Source organism: Lissotriton vulgaris, unplaced genomic scaffold (genome assembly GCF_964263255.1).
Source record: "Lissotriton vulgaris unplaced genomic scaffold, aLisVul1.2 SCAFFOLD_1022, whole genome shotgun sequence".
Lineage (NCBI taxonomy): Eukaryota > Metazoa > Chordata > Amphibia > Caudata > Salamandridae > Lissotriton > Lissotriton vulgaris.
In genome coordinates, this window is record NW_028254578.1 from 229,373 (window position 1) to 252,050 (window position 22,678).

Consider the following 22,678-nt stretch of genomic DNA (forward strand, 5'->3'; position numbering starts at 1 on the left):
AGGAGGGCGCACTTTCTCCTACACAATTCCTAGTGCATGGAATAAACTGCCAGAGAGCTTGCGTAAAGAAACAAGCCTGTTGCCCTTCAGAAAAAAGCTAAAAACCGTGCTGTTTCAGGAGGCATGGGGTACCATCTAGCTGCTTCCCTAACAACACTGTGTCCACTCTCCGCTAAGCGCTTAGAGACCCCGGGTTGATAAGGCGCTCTACAAATCCAATATACAATACAATACAATACAATACCTGTGAAGCGTGATTGCAAGCAGCTGTACAAGAATGTAAGGAGATATGATTGGTAACCAATCACATCCTTGTGTTATTTCTTTATAAATGTTCTGAGTCTTTCTCACTGCGAGTTGATTCTATTGTACCAACCGAATATAGGATTCATTTACCACCTCGCTCACGCCATTACATGAGGGCACAGCCGCAACGCTATCACACCGTCTTACAAAACACACACTAAACTACTACTTACACGTCACAACAACTTTTAGCTTACAGCTTGGGCTCTCAGCACAGACCCCTATTCACAGATGCCAAAGTCCCTACTCGCCTCTCAGAACGGACTTGCTTCCATCTTCAGCCCAGGTGCTGCTCGCTCTTTGTGGTGTGTGATTACCGTTGGAGCTGCAGAAAGAAACGTGGGGTCTTTTATCTTCCCATCATACCTTTTATCACATATGTTTGAGAGTTAGTAGTTGAACTGTAGTTATTGCAGATGTATGTAGACCTCTTTTCCTCAATAAATCCTGCTGTATCTTGCATTACAATGGGTTCGAGTCAGCATTCTGTGCATTTAAGATCCCCTCCTATAGGGCTCACATTTATTTTTGTGTCGCTCTTTAAGCTCTACAGCGCTCAGGCTTCGGTAGTGAAGAGTGCTGCCGCAACCAACAACAAAGCAGCAAACCCACTGAGCAGCCCCTTATCTATGAGTGCCGCCAGATAAAACTTGATTTACCTCTTGTAAGGAGTAAGTACTGTGTCCAGACTGATTTTTTTAAATGTCTATTTTCATCCCAGTTCTGTTTGGCTTTCCTCATTCGAAGAATGCAAAATAAAACCAGACTTAGGGCAGGATGTGCTAGCATCAGGAATACCGATTTCGTATTTGCGATTCTCTGAGTCGGAATTTGGAAATTGGAATTCCTAATGTATGAAACTCTTTTGAGTTTCATTAGCGATTGCTAGCGAGATTCAAATAGACCTACCTCATGCATATTAGTGAGGTAGGTCGCAATTTGAGACCCATTAGTAATCACAGCCATCACAGAGATGGCAGCCTGCTGAGGTCAGCTGGTCACAATGTCTATGATTGGGTTTTAATAAAGCAGTCTGTTTCTTTTTTTTTAATGCAGCCCGTTTTCCTTAAAGGATAATGGGATACATTTAAAAAGAAAAAAAATAAGCTTTTTCGTTGAATTTTTTAAGAGTAGACAGTGGGGTCCGAGGGACAGCCGCCTGCTCTTAAAAATATTTGTTTTCCATTCTTCAAAGGACCAAAACCTATTTGCAAATGGGTTACCACCTCCTTCAGGGAGTCAGTAAAACTTGACCTTAATTCGGTCGCAACACTTTCATACAGCCCATTCAGATTCAGTAATTGGAAGAAATGCCGTAAACACGCCCCCTATAAATACCAAATCGCACACACTAATTGCAAGTAGGTAGCGTGTTACTGAATCACAATTTGTATTTGGTACATTTGTGAAAGCATTTTTGCAGTTGGACGTTTCCGACTGCAAAAATGCTTTGTACAGCTGGAGAACTAGCCAATAGGGCACTAAACTAATGGTGCAGCGCCATGTGAAGCAAAATCGGTGGCATGAGCACTGGCACAGGGTTTTTTTTTTTTTTAAACACATTATTCACTGCAAGCATTCATTTATTTGTGCTATTCATGATTGAAGATGTCTCTTTCAGCCTTAGAGATAATATTTTGTTTGAAGTCCATGTTCGTGTTTTCCCAGCGGACAGCAGATCCTCCTGCTGTTCTTGGTCAAGTTCAGGTTCAAGTTCCAATATTTGTATAGCGCACTACTCACCGAGAGGGTCTCAAGGCGCTTGAGGGAGGTGCTTTACTTATTGAATATCCATGTTTTTAGTTACTGAAGGAGAGGTGGTTCTGTGTAAGGCGGAGGTGGGTGAACAGAGAGTTCCAGGTTTTTTCCGCTAAGTAGGAGAAGGATCTTCCCCCCATGGTGGATCTGTGGATGCGCGGAATAGCGGCGAGGGCTTGATTGGACGATCGTAGTTGGCGGGGGGGGTGCAGAAGGATAGTCGTGTGTTGAGGCATTCAGGTCCTAGGTCGTAGAGGGCTTTGTGTGCGTGGGTGAGGAGACGGTACGTTATTCTCTTGTTGACAGGGAGCCAATGGAGGTCTTTGAGGTGGCCGGAAATGTGGGCTTGTCGAGGGATGTCCAATATGAGTCTGGCTGAGGCGTTTTGGATGCGTTGGAGTTTTTTCTGTAGTGTGGCTGTGGTTCCGGCGTAAAGGGTGTTTCCGTAATCCAGTCGGCTTGTGACCAGTGCTTGGGTGACAGTCTTTCTTGTTTCGGTGGGGATCCAACGGAAGATTTTTTTGAGGATTCGTAGGATGTTGAAGCATGATGATGAGATGGCGTTGACTTGTCTGGTCATCGAGAGGGAGGAGTCCAGGATGAAGCCCAGGTTATGTGCGTGGTCCGTAGGTATGGGTGCAGTTCTGTTATCCTCCAAGTCCTCGGAATCAGCAGGCTGACCACCTCCTGATCTAACCGAACCCAGAAAGCTATTATAGCCTGGGTCCAGGAAGGATCAAGTGAGGGCAGAAGGACAAAATAATAAACAGGAAGGAAAGGATGGGAACAGCAGGGAGGGAGAACTGTAACGACAAAAAGAGAAAAGAGTGATCGTCTTGATTCTTGATGTAATTTAGACACAACAATACTCAAGGAACCACTGCACCCTATACCTGTAAATAAACTAAGAGTAGGCCCTGAAGATACTTCTCTTCCCCCACTATTTGGTCCAAGGGATAGGTCTGAATCGTATTTAACTCCACCTTCAATACACAATTAGATGAGGGCTTAGCGTGGATATGACCTTCCAGACACTTAATTAGGAAGATTAATAAGTACCTATCATGCTTACTCTGATGGAGTCTAAGAAGGTTCAACATCCCAATAGTACAGACCAATGATACTACTGTACCAAGTTACACGAAGAAGTGAATAATTAGAACGGGTTACGTCACCCAAAGCAATATGAAACTACAGTACCTGATAAGATGGCTCAAGTCTGTATAAACAGGAACGTGGCGCACCCTGCACGAGCCGGTGCAAGAAGGCTCAGCCACAAGGGACACCGGAGGGATTATGAGTGTAGAAGCGTAGCGCACCCTGCACGAGCCGGTGCAAGAAGGCTCAGCCAACAGGGGCGCAAATTGAGTGGATTACAATCAGGGCGTTTCCCGCATGAGCCGGTGCAAGAAAGCTCTGCCAACGGGGACGCCGTGGGAAGAAAGGAAGGTGGAATCTTAGCGCACCCTGCACGAGCCGAAGAAAGAAGGCTCAGCCAACAGGGGCGCGGGATAATTTAAACAGCCACAAAACAAGGAAGCACCTTGTTAACCTCACAAGGCGTGACGGTAAAGACCGTACTCTGTAATCTCTCCCAGCACACGCACGCTATCTACGAAGGCGTATCGGAACTCAGAATCTCCAAACAGCAAGGAACACAGCCTCACTCGCACGAGCCTTAGGAAGAAAGACTCCGCCTCAGTACAAACCACTCGGCTGAGAAGAAGAACGGGAAAACCGGCTCTAGGTAGCAAACAGGAACTCCAAGAAACGAAACTCTCCACACCCGGTCCGGAACCAAAATATCCGACGCCCAGCGTTGTCCGATTCTCCCTTTTATTCTCCGCCCACAACGCCAAGGATTCTGGGATCTGTAGTCTTGGGTGCAGAATCGTCTTTAAGGGGGCTCTTTCAGGGTGCTTCTAGACACTTGACAAGTTCCCAGGGCCGGTGGCCACCATGAGTCGTCCCAGGCAGAGGGGGATGACCCTAAGATGAGGACTTCCGTTTTGTCCGAGTTTAATTTTAAACGGCTTTTCTTCATCCACTCGGCTACTTCTTTCATTCCATCATGCAAGTTGGTTTTGGCGGTGTTTGGGTCTTTGGTGAGGGAGAGGACCAGCTGGGTGTCGTCTGCGTAGGAGATGATGTTGAGGTTGTGTTGTCGTGCGATGGATGCAAGGGGACTCATGTAAACGTGGGACTGACTGATGAACCTTGTGGTATGCCGCTAATGACTTCGTGGCCTCTGATTTGAAAGGGGGTAGGCGGACTCTCTGGGTTCTTCCGGCGAGGAACGAGGTGATCCATTCCAGTGCTTTTCCTTGTATTCCGACTTTGCTGAGGCGTTGTATGAGGGTGCTGTGTTTGGCTCGGAAGCTGGATTGTGAACGGTCGAGGGATTTGTTGGATTCGAGGAAGGCGGCGAGCTGACTGTTGACGGCTTTCTCAATGACTTTGGCAGGAAATGGGAGGAGCGAGATGGGGCGGTAGTTCTCAAGTTCGGTGGGGTCTGCTGTGGGTTTCTTCAGAAGGGCGCTGAGTTCGGTCTGTTTCCAAGGAACAGTTGATGACATCGCGGAGATGGGGTGCGATGATGGAGTCTGCTTTGTTGAAAATGTGGTGGGGACATGGGTCGGTTGGCGATCCTGAGTTGATGGAGTTCATCATCAGGCGGATGGTGTCTTCGGTGCAGTAGGTACAGTGTCACGGGGACCAGGGCTGTGAGGGGCCAGTTGAACCTTGTATATTAGCAGCCCAACAACAGTCAAATTGGTGATTTCCTTTGCTTGCACCTGAGCTCATGGCATCCTGATCTTTCCACAAATATGCATAAACCCGAGCAGGACGTTCCTGATAGCACTGATGGAGGGCTGTACGTTTTGGAAGGAGAGTGGATCTCTCAGGACCATGCTCAGATAAAATGATAATTATTACGAGTCTCTGCACTGCTGACGCCTGAGTAGCAGAAACCCTTCGTCTACCTCTTCTTGGTTCATGCGGGGCAAAGTTAGCTTTTAGTGGGATGAACAGCACATTGGATTATACCTGCAAGCGTTTTGGAAATACAAAACAGACACACACACGCATCAACCCTTTTAAGAATATCCACATCTTATGTCCATTATACTCCACTCCACATGTTGTATTGCATTCCCCATCATAGGGAGGGGACGCCTTCACAAAAGAAGTGTTGAGGATGTGTTGCATCTTAAAAGGCTTCAAGCCTGTGCTCTGCGTGCTGCAGATGTCCCCAGTGGATGCCTTAACCATCAGCGCTACCTTACATGCTTACTAAGACACAAGAACAACGGTGTGTGTGTGTCATTTGTAACTGAGGATCAACAAACGTTTTGGTTTAGAGGATCGCCTAAACCTTTTTGTTTCGTAGCTACAAGCAGTTTCTTGCTGTGGCACTTTCAATTTCATGTTCACTGTGCTGCGGCTCACCATTACCAGTCCACCGAAAACAAAATGCAATTGGGAATTGGTTGCAGGTTGCAGGCTCCACTCATCCTCCACCATTCCACAAGCAGGTAGTTTGGATCTTCCATTTATTTAAGGCAATTCCTGAAATATCAGAAATAGCTGTATAGTCCAGAATTTTCTTTCACACTCTCAGGGGATTCCTTTCTTTTCTTGTCCAACTCCTCTCTGCTGTTTTTTTTTAAATTATTTTTTTATTAACATTTTAAAGATCACACGTGCACATTTGACCACCTCGTAGTCCCACTGCACAACATAGTTCTTGTATGATACATAAAGTAGTATAAAGCATGCAGTGGTAAGTGGCGCTCTTCAGTATACCTTTCTGCTGCTGACAATCATTTCATAGACCTCTCCCCACACATCTGCCCCAGAGGACCTGTATTCCGTACATTCTTCAACTGCATACATTCGTTCGTCCTTTGCAGGGGTCTGGTGTTACAGCATCCCCATTCCATAGCCCACCCCGTTGCAGCCTGCAAACCTCTTTTAGTATCCAGTGTCCAGAATCGCCCCTCTGCGTGCCCTTCCTTCTCTGCATTTTTGCAATTGTCCACTAAGTATGCCTTATAAAGGGTCCAGTAGTCCCTAGGGTGGTTCTGCACAGACTGAAGCTCATTAACCCCTACGCTGCTAGGCCTTTTCCCCTCCTGTGCTAAGCCCTTTTTTGGCGATTTGGGGTAGTGCGCGCTTAGGCCCTTGTAACTTTTTGACCACATAAGGTATCCACGCCAAATTTGCGTCCTTTTCTTCCAACATCATGTGGATTCTAAAGGCACCCAGGGTTTGTGGATTCCCTTGGAGGGGTCCCAGAAATTACCCAAAATATAGTGGTTTTTTTTTCTCAGACAAATGGGAAAAACGGGCTGCAAATGAAAGCCTCTGGGTTTTTCCCTGAAAATGTTATCAAAAAAGGGTTTGTGGGGCTGAAATCTCCATTTTCTCAGTTTATGCGAATGTACTGCTACTGGGGACTACTGAGAAAAACATGAGGCGGCTCCAGGTGCTACAAAATACTGCAGCCCGGCTAGTTCTCAGACTCCCCAAAAGAACGGCATCAAAACCCACTCTGTCTGCCCTTCACTGGCTTCCTATAAAAAAAAGGATCCTATTCAAGGCACTCTTAATCTGCTACAGGATTACCGCTTCAAAAGCCCCTGAATATTTGAAGGATTTAGCTATCCCCTACCAACCCAACAGAGCACTTCGCTCCATGGGCATGGGCCTTCTAAAAGTACCCCACATTAAGAAGGCCAGAATGGGTGGTCGCTCCTTCCGAGTGTTGGCAGCCAACCAGTGGAACATTCTTCCCTATGAAATTAGGCAGGCCAAGACCGAAACGGTATTTAGGAAGTTACTAAAAACACACTTGTTCATCCAGTAGCCTCGGTTACTGCCTGCTCCGTCACTCTCTCCACAGCGCGGGGACACGCCGGGATGGCGTCACCATTGCGCTTTATAAGCCCCTTTATTATTATTATTATTATTATTTAGGAAATGACAGTCTTTGGTCAGAGAACCGACATTTTTCACACAGTTTTGGCATTTTTCTGGGACATAGCCTATTTTTGCTATTTTTAGAGCTTTCCACCTCCTTCCAGTTAATGGTAGAAATGAGTCTGAAAGCAATAATGGATCCTAGAAAGCTGTACATTTTCGAAAAGTAGACAAAATTCTGAATTCATAAAGGGGTCATTTGTCTACATCCATGAAGGTTTCTTTATAGAAACTAACAGTTAAATATTGGAATATTTGAAAATTTGTTGAAAAAAACAGCCTTTTGTCTCAACGTTTTCACCTATAACTTTTTCTAATTTTGATAGCTCTTGGAAAGCAATATGCCGTTACATCCGTTATACCTTCCTGGTTGTGGGGATATATAGGACTTGTAGTTTTACCAAGAACCCGACGAACCCAGATCCAAAAACTGAGCAGCAACTTGCAATGGTATTTTTTCATTTACTGGGTATAGAGCACTTTGTCTTGGAAAATGTATACATGGAAAAATCTGTATGAAAGACACCTATGTATTTCTGAATTGGGTACAAATTATAGAGTTCAGAAACAGTATATAATTGCTAATTTTCAAAATTGGGAATACTCATACTAGTATGAGAATTATTGGTCATTTTTCAAAATTTATTTTTTTACACAATGTCTTTCCTTGAAAGGGAGAAATGTGCGAAAGCTCAATTGGTAATAACAGTTGATTTACAAATCTGAATTACCCCAAGTCTCCCGATAAAAACGGTACCTCACTTGTGTGGGTTAGCCTTGTGCCTGCGACAGGAAACAGCGCAAAATGCAACGTGGTGACACCTAAATTTTGCAGTTACAAATTGACCCTTTTTTAGCAAAGTGCCTACCTGTAGTTTTTGCACCCTAGCTCTGCCGGCACCTAAGGAAACCTAGCAAACCTATACATTTTTGAAAAGTAGACACCCAGGGGAATTCAGGATGGGGTGAATCGACTGCCTACCACCAGGTCTTGTTACCCAGAATCCCTTGCAAAGCTAAGAATTTGCCAAAAAAAACACATTTTCCTCACATTTCTGTGGAGGAAAGATATGGAATCTGCGTGGATCAACAAATTTCCACCCACCCAGTGTTTCCCCAGGTCTCCCGGAAAAAATGGTACCTCACTTGCATGGGTAGGCATAGTGGCTGCGACATGAAACAGCGCAAAACGCAACATGGTCGCACCTCAATTTACCAGTAACATTTTGCACTTTCTGGACAAAAAGACTACCTTTTGTTTTTGCGCCCTAGCTCTGCCAGAACCTAAGGAAACCTAGCAAACCTATACAGTTTTGAAAACTAGACACACAGGGGAATTCAGGATGGGGTGACTCGTCTGCCTACCCCCAGGTTTTGTTACCCAGAATCCCTTGCAAAGCTAAGATTTTGACAAAAAAAACACATTTTCCTAACATTTCTGTGGTGGAAAGTTCTGGAATCTGCGTGGATCAACAAATTTCCATACACCCAGCGTTCCCCCAGGTCTCCCAAAAAAGATGGTACCTCACTTGCATGGGTAGGCATAGTGGCTGCGACATGAAACAGCGCAAAACGCAACATGGTCGCACCTCAATTTCCCAGTAAAATTTTGCACTTTTTGGACAAAAAGACTACCTTTTGTTTTTGCGCCCTAGCTCTGCCAGCACCTAAGGAAACCTAGCAAACCTATTCATTTTGTAAAAGTAGACACCCAGGGGAATTCAGGATGGGGTGACTCCTCTGCCTACCCTCAGGTTTTATTACCCAGAATCCCTTGCAAAGCTAAGATTTTGACAAACAAAACACATTTTCCTAACATTTCTGTGGTGGAAAGTTCTGGAATCTGCGTGGATCAACAAATTTCCACCCACCCAGCGTTCCCCCAGGTCTCCCGGAAAAAATGGTATCTCACTTGCGTGGGTAGGCATAGTGGCTGCGACATGAAACAGCGCAAAACACAACATGGTCGCACCTCAATTTCCCAGTACAATTTTGCACTTTTTGGACAAAAAGACTACCTTTTGTTTTTGCGCCCTAGCTCTGCCAGCACCTAAGGAAACCTAGCAAACTTATACATTTTTGAAATGCAGACACCCAGGGGAATTCAGGATGGGGTAACTCCTCTGCCTACCCTCAGGTTTTGTTACCCAGAATCCCTTGCAAAGCTAGGATTTTGACAAAAAATACACATTTTCCTGACATTTCTGTGGTGGAAAGTTCTGGAATCTGCGTGGATCAACAAATTTCCACCCACCCAGCGTTCCCCCAGGTCTCCCGGAAAAAATGGTACCTCACTTGCGTGGGTAGGCATAGTGGCTGCGACATGAAACAGCGCAAAACACAACATGGTCGCACCTCAATTTCCCAGTAAAATTTTGCACTTTTTGGACAAAAAGACATCCTTTTGTTTTTGTGCCCTAGCTCTGCCAGCACCTAAAGAAACCCAGCAAACCTATACATTTTTGAAAAGTAGACACCCAGGGGAATTCAGGATGGGGTGACTCCTCTGCCTACCCTCAGGTTTTGTTACCCAGAATCCCTTGCAAAGCTAGGATTTTGACAAAAAAAAACAAATTTTCCTGACATTTCTGTGGTGGAAAGTTCTGGAATCTGCGTGGATCAACACATTTCCACCCACCCAGCGTTCCCCCAGGTCTCCCGGAAAAATGGTACCTCACTTGCGTGGGTAGGTATAGTGGCTGCGACATGAAACAGCGCAAAACACAACATGGTCGCACCTCAATTTCCCGGTAAAATTTTGCACTTTTTGGACAAAAAGACTACCTTTTGTTTTTGCGCCCTAGCTCTGCCAGCACCTAAGGAAACCTAGCAAACCTATACATTTTTGAAAAGTAGACACCCAGGGGAATTCAGGATGGGGTGACTCCTCTGCCTACCCTCAGGTTTTGTTACCCAGAATCCCTTGCAAAGCTAAGATTTTGACAAAAAAAACACATTTCCCTAACATTTCTGTGGTGGAAAGTTCTGGAATCTGCGTGGATCAACAAATTTCCACCCACCCAGCGTTTCCCCAGGTCTCCCAAAAACAATGGTACCTCACTTGCGTGGGTAGGCATAGTGGCTGCAACATGAAACAGCGCAAAGCGCAACATGGTCGCACCTCAATTTCCCAGTAAAATTTTGCACTTTTTGGACAAAAAGACTACCTTTTGTTTTTGCGCCCTAGCTCTGCCAGCACCTAAGGAAACCTAGCAAACCTATACATTATTGAAAAGTAGACACCCAGGGGAATTCAGGATGGGGTGACTCCTCTGCCTACCCTCAGGTTTTGTTACCGAGAATCCCTTGCAAAGCTAAGATTTTGACAAAAAAACCAAATTTTCCTAACATTTCGGTGGTGGAAAGTTCTGGAATCTGCGTGGATCATCAAATTTCCACCCACCCAGCGTTCCCCCAGGTCTCCCACTAAAAAATGGTACCTCACTTGCGTGGGTAGGTATAGTGGCTGCAACAGGAAACGGTTCAAATTGTACGGTGGTGAATTTACAATACCCAAATGCAAAACAACCTTGATTTTTTGGGGGGGGGCTCCTGAGTCTTTGGCCCGGGGCTCGGTGGTATTCTTTGGAAACTACCAAACCCAAACAGTTCTGAAAAGTAGACACCCGGGGGAGTCCAGGGAGGTATGGCATGCGTAGGTCCCCCAATGTTTTCCTACCCGGAACTCCTTGCAAACCTTAAAATTAGGTAAAAATATCACTTTTCTAAACTTTTTTGCTTGGGATCTCCGTGCCGGCAAAAATGTCCTACCACCCAGCATTCCCCTTGTTTTCCCAAGTAAAAGGATACCTCACTTGTGTGGGTGCCCCAAAGCAGAACAGTCCAAAAATGAATTTTGAAAAAGTAGTATTTGAGTTTTACAAATTAAGCCCCCCTGCCTTAGACACAGGCCTTTGGCCCACCCACACAAATGAGGTATCGTTTTACTCGGGAGAACAAGGGGAACGCTGGGTGGTAGGACATTTGTGCCAACACGGAGATCCCACGCAAAAATGTATGGTAAACTGTTTTTTTAACCTAAATTCATGGTTTGCAGGGATTTCTGGGTAGGAAAACATTGGGGGACCCACGAATGCCATACCTCCCTGGACTCCCCCGGGTGTCTAGTTTTCAGAACTGTTTGGGTTTGGTAGTTTCCAAAGATGCCCGCCGAGCCCCGGTTCAAAAACTCAATCCTACCCCCAAAAAAGAAGGTAATGTTGCTATTGGTTATTGTAATTTCTCCACCGTACGATTTGGACCGTTTCCTGTTGCAGCCACTATGCCTACCCACGCAAGTGAGGTACCATTTTTATCGGGAGACCAGGGGGAACGCTGGGTGGGAGGAAATTTGTGTGAGCCCAGTGACGCCACGCTTTCCCACGCATAAAAAGTGTGAAAAAACTGATTTTTCCAGCAGAAATTGAGGTTTGCAAGGGATTCTGGGTAAAGGAACGTTGGAGGATCCACGCAAGCCATACCTCCTTGGAAGCCCCCAGGTGTCTACTTTTCAGAAATGTATGGGTTTGGTAGGTTTCCCTAGATGGCCGTCTAGCACGGGGCCAAAAACCCAGGTAACCCCTCTTGCAAAAGCTGGCGGTATTGACATTCAATACAACCAGCTTTTGCAAGAGGGGTTACCTGGGTTTTTGGCCCCGTGCTAGACGGCCATCTAGGGAAACCTACCAAACCCATACATTTCTGAAAAGTAGACACCCGGGGGCTTCCAAGGAGGTAGACACCCGGGGGCTTCCAAGGAGGTATGGCTTGCGTGGATCCTCTAACGTTCCTTTACCCAGAATCCCTTGCAAACCTCAATTTTAGCTAAAAAAAAAATCAGTTTTTTCACACTTTTTTGCATGGGAAAGCGTGGCATCACTGGGCTCACACAAATTTCCTCCCACCCAGCGTTCCCCCAGGTCTCCCGATAAAAATGGTACCTCACTTGCGTGGGTAGGCATAGTGGCTGCAACAGGAAACAGTTCAAATTGTACGGTGGTGAATTTACAATACCCAAATGCAAAACAACCTTGATTTTTTGGGGGGGGGGCACCTGAGTCTTTGGCCCGGGGCTCGGTGGTATTCTTTGGAAACTACCAAACCCAAACAGTTCTGAAAAGTAGACACCCGGGGGAGTCCAGGGAGGTATGGCATGCGTAGGTCCCCCAATGTTTTCCTACCCAGAACTCCTTGCAAACCTTACAATTAGGTAAAAATATCACTTTTCCAAACTTTTTTGCGTGGGATCTCCGTGCCGGCAAAAATGTCCTACCACCCAGCGTTACCCCTGTTCTCCCGAGTAAAAGGATACCTCACTTGTGTGGGTGCCCCAAAGCAGAACAGTCCGAAAATGAATTTTGAAAAAGTAGTATTTGAGTTTTACAAATTAAACCCCCCTGCCTTAGACACAGGCCTTTGGCCTACCCACACAAGTGAGGTATCATTTTACTCGGGAGAACAAGGGGAACGCTGGGTGGTAGGACATTTGTGCCGACACGGAGATCCCACGCAAAAATGTATGGAGAACTGTTTTTTTAACCTAAATTCATGGTTTGCAGGGATTTTTGGGTAGGAAAACATTGGGGGACCCATGCATGCCATACCTCCCTGGACTCCCCCAGGTGTCTAGTTTTCAGAACTGTTTGGGTTTGGTAGTTTCCAAAGATGCCCGCCGAGCCCCGGTCCAAAAACTCAATCCTACCCGCCAAAAAAGAAGGTAATGTTGCTATTGGTTATTGTAATTTCTCCACCATACGATTTGGACCGTTTCCTGTTGCAGCCACTATGCCTACCCACGCAAGTGAGGTATCATTTTTATCGGGAGACCTGGGGGAACGCTGGGTGGGAGGAAATTTGTGTGAGCCCAGTGACGCCACGCTTTCCCACGCATAAAAAGTGTGAAAAAACTGATTTTCCAGCTAAAATTGAGGTTTGCAAGGGATTCTGGGTAAAGGAACGTTGGAGGATCCACGCAAGCCATACCTCCTTGGAAGCCCCCGGGTGTCTACTTTTCAGAAATGTATGGGTTTGGTAGGTTTCCTTAGATGGCCGTCTAGCACGGGGCCAAAAACCCAGGTAACCCCTCTTGCTAAAGCTGGCGGTATTGACATTCAATACAACCAGCTTTTGCAAGAGGGGTTACCTGGGTTTTTGGCCCCGTGCTAGACGGCCATCTAGGGAAACTTACCAAACCCATACATTTCTGAAAAGTAGACGCCCGGGGGCTTCCAAGGAGGTATGGCTTATGTGGATCCTCCAACGTTCCTTTACCCAGAAACCCTTGCAAACCTCCATTTTAGCTAAAAAAAAATCTGTTTTTTCACACTTTTTTTGCATGGGAAAGCGTGGCATCACTGGGCTCACACAAATTTCCTCCCACCCAGCGTTCCCCCAGGTCTCCCAATAAAAATGGTACCTCACTTGCGTGGGTAGGCATAGTGGCAGCAACAGGAAACGGTCCAAATCGTACAGTGGAGAATTAAGTTTTCAATTTGAGAGCGTGTGATTCAAGGAAATTGTGACAGACAATTTCAAGTTTGCAGGAGATTCCGGATAAAAATCAACAATAGAATTCACCAGAAAGACATGACCATAAACTTCCATGGTTTAACAATAATAACTACATTTAGTAAGTTATTTATACCTATAATGTACACCGTAACAGAGTTACTCAAAAGTCAAACATTCAAGGCACGGCTAACTATTCCTCAAAGACACACACATACAGGTTGGATTTGGCACGAGGGCGAGTGATGGTTCAGTACATAAAATTTTATTAACAAGATATTTCAAAAAATGAAATGCTCTGTCAATAAATAAATCCATAAAAACCGAACCAGTGACTCGCAACTCGTGAGCTGTAAAGCCACGACATGGCACCAACCGTTTTACAGGCCATTCACGCGCCTTTCATACCTGATACAAACCAGACCATTGACACCATCCGGAAAGAACAGCAACACATTACAACAATCACAATAAGGGACAAAGTACACCCTACTGCAGAAAGAGATATAAGACAAACATTACTGCACAGCCATCTAATCCGCAAGCACACACACATTCTGGTTGGATTTGGCACGAGGGTGAGTGATGATTCAGTACATACAATTGTATTCGCAAGTAATTTAAAAAAAAAATGAAATACACTGCGTATAATTGAAAGTATGATAAACTGAACCACTGACTCACAGCTCGTGAGCTGTAAAGCCACGTCAAGGCACCAACCTCTTTACAGGCCATTTATACACCTTTTGTACGTGTGACACATACAAAACATTCACACCGCCAGCCGCGGACCCATCACATTCCAACACTCACACCAGCAGACAGCGCCATTCAAGGGCCCATCACTTTCACACGCCCACATTTCTGACATTGCAACAACACAAAATGATGGACTGCGTGGAGTGTCACTCACCTAGCAGTGTGTGTAGTGACCAACAGAAAGTAACTACTCACACACCGCCAGCCGAGCGTCAGTCCACCGACACCACCATCCAAGCACCAGACCATGCACACCACTAGCCAAACACCACTCAGCGCACACCGACAGCCAAGTACCACTCCACACACACCACCAGCCAAGCAACACTCCACACACACTGCAAGCCAAGCGGCACTCCACACACAACGCCAGCCAAGCACCACTCCGTGCACAGACAGCCAAGTACCACTCCACACACACCGCCAGCTAAGCGCCACTCCACGCGCACCACCATCCAAGCACCGGACCATGCACACCGCCAGCCAAACACCACTCAGCGCACACCGACAGGCAAGTACCACTCCACACACACCACCAGCCAAGCACCAATCCATGCACACCCTAAGCCAAGTGCCACTCCACAAACACCGCCAGGCAAGCACCACTCCGTGCACAGACAGCCAAGTAGCACTCCACGCACACCACCAGCCAAGCGCCACTCCACACACACCACCAGCCAAGCGCCACTCCACACACACCACCAGCCAAGCGCAACTCCACACACACCGTCAGCCAAGCACCACTTTGTGCACAGACAGCCAAGTATCACTCCACGCACACCACCAGCCAAGCGCCACTCCACGCACACCACCAGCCAAGGACAAATCCAAACACAACACCAGGCAAGCGCAAGAGCACACACACGGCGAACAAAACACCAGACCACGCACACCGCCAGCCAAGCACCAGTCCACAGACACCGCCAGACAAGCACCAGTCCACAGACACCGGCAGCCAAGCGCCAAACCATGCACACCGTCAGACAATGGACACTACACGCAAACCAACATCATACTTTAGTTTTTTTTGAAAATAAAAGAAAAACAAAAACAAATTGCAAATTGATACAAATCTACTAACTCAACAACTACACTAAAAAGACTACACAAATGCAAACTTTGAAACTGAGCAATAAGACCAACCAGTTCACTTTACCACTCATTGATACTCCCAAAATTTTTTTTGCGTGTTTTTACAATCTAAAACAACCTTGTACACACAGCCCGGGGTTTGAAGGGCAGTAAGGGCAGTACATACGAACCTCCTTCCGCAAACCTCTTCGCCAACAGACTCTACATCTCCGACTGGGAAAGTCTTTTGAGGTTGTAGGAGGAATTTGACCAGGAAAGTGGCGATCTTTCAATCTGGCAATATCCTCCACCACTCCAACTCTAGGAATACTTGCCAGTTGCACTAAAACAAGGCTGCCTATTACAGACTCCTGAAACTTTTCAAAAGACAACTTTGACTGGGGACAAGATTTCTGGAACACAAAAAAAGCATTAAAGGTTGCCAAGTGGAAAAGATGGATAGCCAACTTCTTGTACCAAATGTAAGACTTACGAAGAGCAGCATACGGTTCCAACCTCTGATCTACTCTGTCAACACCACCCATGTACTTATTGCAGTGCATTATGCACACAGGTTTGCGCACTTCTGCAACCTGACCCCAAACAGTCACCGGTTCAGTGCTTTCATCAAGTATTGTAGTCAACATGTAGACATCTCTCCTGTCTGAAAACTTCACAGCTAGAAGCTCCTCACAACGCAATGCACTACACTGTCCCCGAGCAAGCTTCTGACACACAAGTTCTTTTGGGAAACCTTTACGGTTTGAGCGGATTGTGCCACAAGCAACAGTGTCCACTTTGCCCAATTCCCTGAACAACCACACACCAGTGTAGAAGTTATCGACATACAAATGATGGCCTTTGTTAAAAAATCCACGACCAAGTTCCCACACAATTTTCTCAGTCACTCCAAAAGACGATGGACAACCAGGGGGGTTAATCCTAGATTCCTTACCAGTGTACACCCTGAAATTAGAGACATATCCAGTCTCACTGTCACACAGCATATACAGTTTGATTCCATAGCGTGCCCTCTTACTAGGAATGTATTGCCGAAATACCAAGCGGCCTTTGAACAACAGCAAAGACTCGTACACTGCAATTTCTTTCCCAGGATAAAAGATCTCAGAAAATCGATCAACGAAATGATCAATGACAGGCCGAATCTTGAAAAGACGGTCACAATCAGGGTGATCTCGTGGCAAAGCAAGACTATTGTCAACAAAATGCATCATCCGAAGCAGAAGCAAATACCGATCACGACTCATGACTGCCGGAAATATAGCTGTTGCCATCAAGGGACTAGCAGACCAATATGAAGCCATTGATGGTTTCCTAAGCAAGCCCATCAAAAAAGATAAACCCAAAAACTTTTTCATCTCCTCCAAATTTGTGGGAGTCCACCGGGTAGCTCTAGCGTGGGGCTTAAGGCTGGCACTGTTCACCCTCAAAAAATTTTCAGCATACAAATTAGTCTGCTCTACAATCTCTGCCACAAACACATTATCCATACAACTTGAAAAAATCAATAGGCAAAAAGTTTTCAGTGTTCACCCTACATCCTGGAACACCAGTAAATTCAGGCAATGCCGGCTGCACCATGCCTGGTTCAACCCAGAGGTCAGAACTTTCAACATCAAGTCTTGCAGCCGCAGGCTGCCGCCCAGCTGCCTTTCGTCTCACTGCACCAACTGGAAGACTAGCAACCCCAGGCTGCAGCCCAGATGTCTCTTGCCGCACTATTGGCACAGGAATGTCCTCCGCGACCACAGGCACAACAATGTCCTCTGCAACCACAGGCGCAGCAATGTCCTCCGCAACCACAGGCACATCATCCACACCAAAAGTAGCTTCATCAGCACTCAGAGTGTCTTCATCATCAGATGAAACCATGTGTAGAGAAAACTCACTACCTGAATCTTCACCTCCCACCTCTGGATCAGAATCAGAGTCAGACTCTGGACCATGGTCAGAGGTAGAATCAAAAAGCAATCCAACAACTTGCTGAGCAGTAATCCGGTGGCTAGCCATTATCCTTACAAATAAAGGAGTCTGCACAAACAACTCAACAACACCAACACTGCGCAAAGTAAGATAAAAAATGTAAGCCTTTTTTTTTAAAAACTAATTTAGAAAATATATACAATTCACTTACAAGACACAACTACACTCACCAGCACCTACTCTGCAAAGACACAGCAAAGAGGCAACGATATCCCACTAGAAAGAAGAAGAAAAAAAACGTACATCTACAGAAGGACACATCAAAAACAAATGCAAAGCATGTTTTACAATCACAACAAACAGAAACCAAACATACTCGTATTTTACTACACACTTTGCAAAAAAATACAATTACAGTACAATTGAACAAAAAAGAGGTCTCTTACCAAACACATACAACTACAGAAACAGCAGAACAACAGAACCACCAGTAACGGAACCGCACACTGCAACACTCTAAAGAGAAAAAAAACAATACACATTAGAAGAAACAAAAACAACACACATTACAACAGGCTATGTCACAAATGGGGGGTCTGTCCCCAAGGGGGGAAGATTATAAATCATTATAAACGTGGGCCCCCTGGAAGCAACCCTACGGAGGGCAGAGAGCCCAAATACAGACACGGCAGAACATACTTTTGAAATGGGCACAAGGAAGCAACCCTTGGCCAAGGGGTCGCTCCCTATAAAAAACCCTGAAGTCTAGTGGGCTTTTCTACCCCCCCCTGGGTCCAGAAACGGTAAAAAACAGTCGAGGGGGGGCAGAACAGGTTACAATATTTATAATGCCCCCTGGAAGCGACCCTTCCCCAAGGGGTCACTTCCTTTTCAAAATACAAACAAATCCCTGGTGACTAGTGGGCTTTTCTGCCCCCCCCCCCCCCCCCCGGGTGCAGATCGGCCAAAAAACGGCCAATCTGCCCCGGGGGGTGGGGGGGCAGAAAAGTCTGAAAAAATATGTTATCCCCTAAGGAAGCGACCCTTGCCCAAGGGGTCGCTTCCTTTATAAATATAACCCAATCCCTGGTGTCTAGTGGGCTTTTCTGCCCCCCCCTGGGTCCAGATGCGGCCCAAAAAACGGCCAATCTGCCCCCAGGGGGGGCAGAAAAGTCTAAAAAAATATTAGGGCCACTAGGAAGCGACCCTTCCCCAAGGGGTCGCTTCCTTTTCAAATCAAAACAAATCCCTGGTGACTAGTGGGCTTTTCTGCTCCCTCTGGGTGCAGATCGGCCGAAAAAACGGCCGATCTGCCCCAGGGGGGGCAGAAAAGTCTGAAAATTATTGAATGCCCCTAAGGAAGCGACCCTTGCCCAAGGGGTCGCTTCCTTTATAAATAAAAATCAATCCCTGGTGTCCAGTGGGCTTTTCTGCCCCCCCCCCCCCCTGGGTCCAGATGCTGCCCAAAAAACCGCCGATCTGCCCCAGGGGAGGGCAGAAAAGTCTGAAACATTATTTGCCCCCAAAAGGAAGCGACCCTTGCCCAAGGGGTCGCTTCCGATTTCAAACACAAAGTAATCCCTGGCTCTAGTGGGCTTTTCTGCCCACCCTGGGTGTAGATCGGCCAAAAAAACGGCCGATCTGCCCCAGGGGGGGGCAGAAAAGTCTAAAACATAATTTGGCCCCCAAAGGAAGCGACCCTTGCCCAAGGGGTCGCTTCCTGCACATAAATAAACACACACACACAATCCCTGGTGTCTAGTGGGGCATTCCTGGTGCACGATCGCGACGCTGTGCACGATCGTGCTCCAGGAATGCCCTGCATTGGGACATCAGGGGAGAGGAAACACAGTTTCCTCCCCCCCAATGCCTCAAGGCACCGAAAACCGCCCCCCCCCCGCCCCACCGGAGCACCAAACATGCACCTTGCTCCTGGACGCGCTGGAAACAAATGGCTTCCAGCGGGTCCAGCGCTTCCTGATGACGTTGGCGCGCGCTGTGCGCGCTGACGTCACCAGGAAGCGTGGGGGGGCCAGGGTGTGGCAGCGGAAAGTCTACCGCTGCCACCCCTGCACAAATAACTAAAATCGCTGCACAGGGGGGGAGCGCCAGCGCTCCCCCCCAGGGCTGTACTGATGACGGAGCGGTTCTGTCATCAGCACAGCCCAACCGATGCTGATGACGGAACCGCTCCGTCATCAGCATCGAAGGGGTTAAAAGTGTCCAACTACTCATTACAGTTTGCCAGGTCCGAGTGCCGATCCCCCAATTTTGAAGCAGGGCCCCATGCCCAGCGCGTCGCTACTCTGCGCTTAGCTAATAGTAGTCCAATAACTACTAGCTTCCTGACCGATTTTCCTAGGTCCTTATCGTATCACAATAAAGCTAGCATTGGTTCCATCTGTATAGTGAGGATGTTCTAGCCGTCAATGCCTGGAAAACTCCGTCCCAGATTTGAAGTATCACTGGACAGTACCGAGCAGCATGTATAAACCCTTCTTCCTGCTCACTGCATCGCAGGCAGTTTGAAGATTCCCATAGGCCATATCGGTACAATCTTTCCAGCGTATAATACACACGGTTTATGTACTTAAAGTGTATCGACTGGTGTCCCCATATACAGATCGCTCCTTAGTTCTAGCGCAGCAGGACTGCCATACCTTATCTTCTATGGGCCTACCCAAGTTTCTCGGCTTGTCCGATCTTAGTCACACGCTCCGTGGGAGACGCTCGCGACTGCAGAAGGCTCCAGCTGGGAACTGCGAGGCCCAGAAGGCAGTGGGCACACCGGAGGACAGCTTGCCCCTCCCCCTAGGCACCGGGAGCTTGTTAGAATTGCAGGTCTCTGGTTGGCACAGGTATACACTTGTGACAAACAGGGACCCTCTCCTCTACACAGGGCAAGGGAACTACCCCTTAAGGATACCCCCTGCTCACCCTCTAGGTTGCGTGGCGCGAGCAGTCAAGGCTAAACTCAGGAAGGATAAGTCAGTTAAGCATTTGTAATCCTCCACAATAAATACACTGATTCCCCCACAAATGGACACCAGGCTGTGATTTTTCTGTATCAAAAATACGTATTCTTTACGTAAAAATATATATATGCAGGCACATGTTTCACAAGACCTTTTATAACGTTTCAAGGTTGGGGCCACGAGGTATAAAACAATGGCAAGTGTTCTCAGTTTCAAAATACTTTAGGTTGCTTTGTTAAATGGTCACCTCAAGGTTTTGTTCTATTTTGGCAGTCTATCTGCTGGGGGGCGCTTCGTAGCGCTCTAGTACCTCACTAACGGGGGTCCGGGAGCCGTCCTTCCAACTCTCACACCCCATGCGGACACGTCTGTCCCAAGCGCTGCGTATAATGTGAAGCGTACACCGCTAGAGGCCTAGCCGGGAGTGCGCGGCGTACCCCTCAGTGCAAGGCGTACTTCAAACAGCTACGCGCCTCATGTATGGTTGAGACGTACCGGTTTTAAGTAAATAGTGACGCTATGGTACCAGCGTGGAAAACAGAACGTTGCGGACCTCGAGTCCGTGTTGGTCACAGTACCTTGAGTTACTTTGTTGTTGCAGATGCGCTTCGGTCCACACGGCGGGCATAGAGGGGGCAAGACCTCTCAGTAGGTGCCGACGGGCGAAGCGTACTTCCGGGTCTCGGGGATGGATGCTTTCCACCAGGTAGGCGCGGCACAGGACCTCCAGTACGGTCCGTACTGGGGGTCGTTCCCGAGTGCGGCGCGGCCTGTTACAGGGGTTCGGAGGGCAGCCGCGGGGCGGCCGGGTACGTTGCACGTAAGGGCGGCGGTCCGAGGCAGACGCTGCCCTTCGAGTCCTGGATTCTGGCGGGAGGGGCGGGTGAGCACACAACACGCTCCTGTTACAGGCGGGGTGGCAGAGGAGCAGGCGGCCCGTCCCAAGGGGGAGAGAGCGGCTCTACATGAGCAGGGCTCTCAGAGGGCGGCAGGGCAGCCAAAAGCTCCCGAGTGCCACGGCCCTAGGAGGGGCGAGGGGGCACAAATTGCAGCTCCGGCGGGAAGGAGCACACAGCTGGGCCAAGACGAGCGAAAGCACAATGAACCCACTGGTCCTGGGGTTCAGCTCAGAGGGCAAGCTCAATCAAGCCCTTGGAGATAGTTTAGAGCACAAGTCAGCAAAGTCCTCTTTGGTCTTTTCCTCTCCTTCCTCAGCAAGGCAAACTGCAGATCAGTCCTTCAGCTTCTTCTTTGGTCCTTCTAGTTGGGCAGAGGTTCGTTGTGGTAAAGCTGGATCTGATTTCTTGGGAGCAGGGCTCCTATACTTATACTCAGTTTCTCTTTTCAGGCCAGGGGGGCCTCTGCATAATCCATTTCAGTTTTGGAGCACTCTGTGTTGCTGTTCCTGGTTTCTCCTTTCAGTGTGAGGGGCAGGGACATCAGACGCTCCGCAGGAGGTGGAGCCAGCATTGAGATGACAAGTACAGTCAGGAGTACTCTGTTGACAGTCCTCCCTCTTCCTGGGCCAGGTGTCGGGCAGAGTCATCAGTCGCTCCCCAGGAGGTGGAGCCAGCATTGTGGTGGCAGAGCACATCCCTATTCAGAGTCAAGGGGCACTTCCACCACCCACTCTGGTGCAATCCCTCCATTCACCACCTGTCATCCTCAGCCCTGTCACTCACACAACCCAGACAGCAGATACACATCCTGGCAGAGGCGGGCTGAAATTGTTAGGCAAGTAAAGGCTAACTTTCTAAAAGTAAACACAGGATATTAAAATAAACTTTACTAAAAGAAGTATTTGATTATTCTGAGTTCAGGCAGACTAAACTTATCTTTCTACTATGTTCCCTGAGCCTGCTGGGATTATAGAGTGTAATAATTCCAGCAGCCCATTCCGGCCTATGAGAACAGGCAGCCTTACAATAGTGAAAAACGTAAATGGCTGTAATTCACTATTAGGCATGCCACACACATCAGGGCTTGTCCTACCTTATGCTTACAATGCACCCTGCCCTTGGGCCTACCATAGGGGTGACTCAGATGAAGTAAAGGGAAGGTTTAGAGGCTGGCAAGTGTGTGCACTTGCCCAGCCAGCATGACAGTACCAGACTGCACGCAGGTTCTACAATGGCAGACCTTAGACACATTTTGAGAGGCTGCTTTTTTGGGTGGCGCAACCAGCCCTGCAGGCCCACTAGCAGTATTGGCATTCACAAGCCCTGGCACTCCTGGTGCACTTTACTGGGGACTGACAGTAAATCCAATGAACCAATCATGGACATCAATTACAGGTACACTTTACATTGGGGGCACTTGCACTGCGACACGGATTGGCCGTGGCGCAGTGCCCTGAGCAGCTAACACCAGCAAAA

At 47.5% G+C, this 22,678-nt stretch overlaps 1 protein-coding gene across 1 annotated transcript in view; it reads left to right on the forward strand.

Annotated features, from left to right (window-relative positions):
* Positions 1 to 22,678, forward strand: part of LOC147659500 (uncharacterized) — a 290,663-nt gene that overhangs the window by 60,847 nt on the left and 207,138 nt on the right.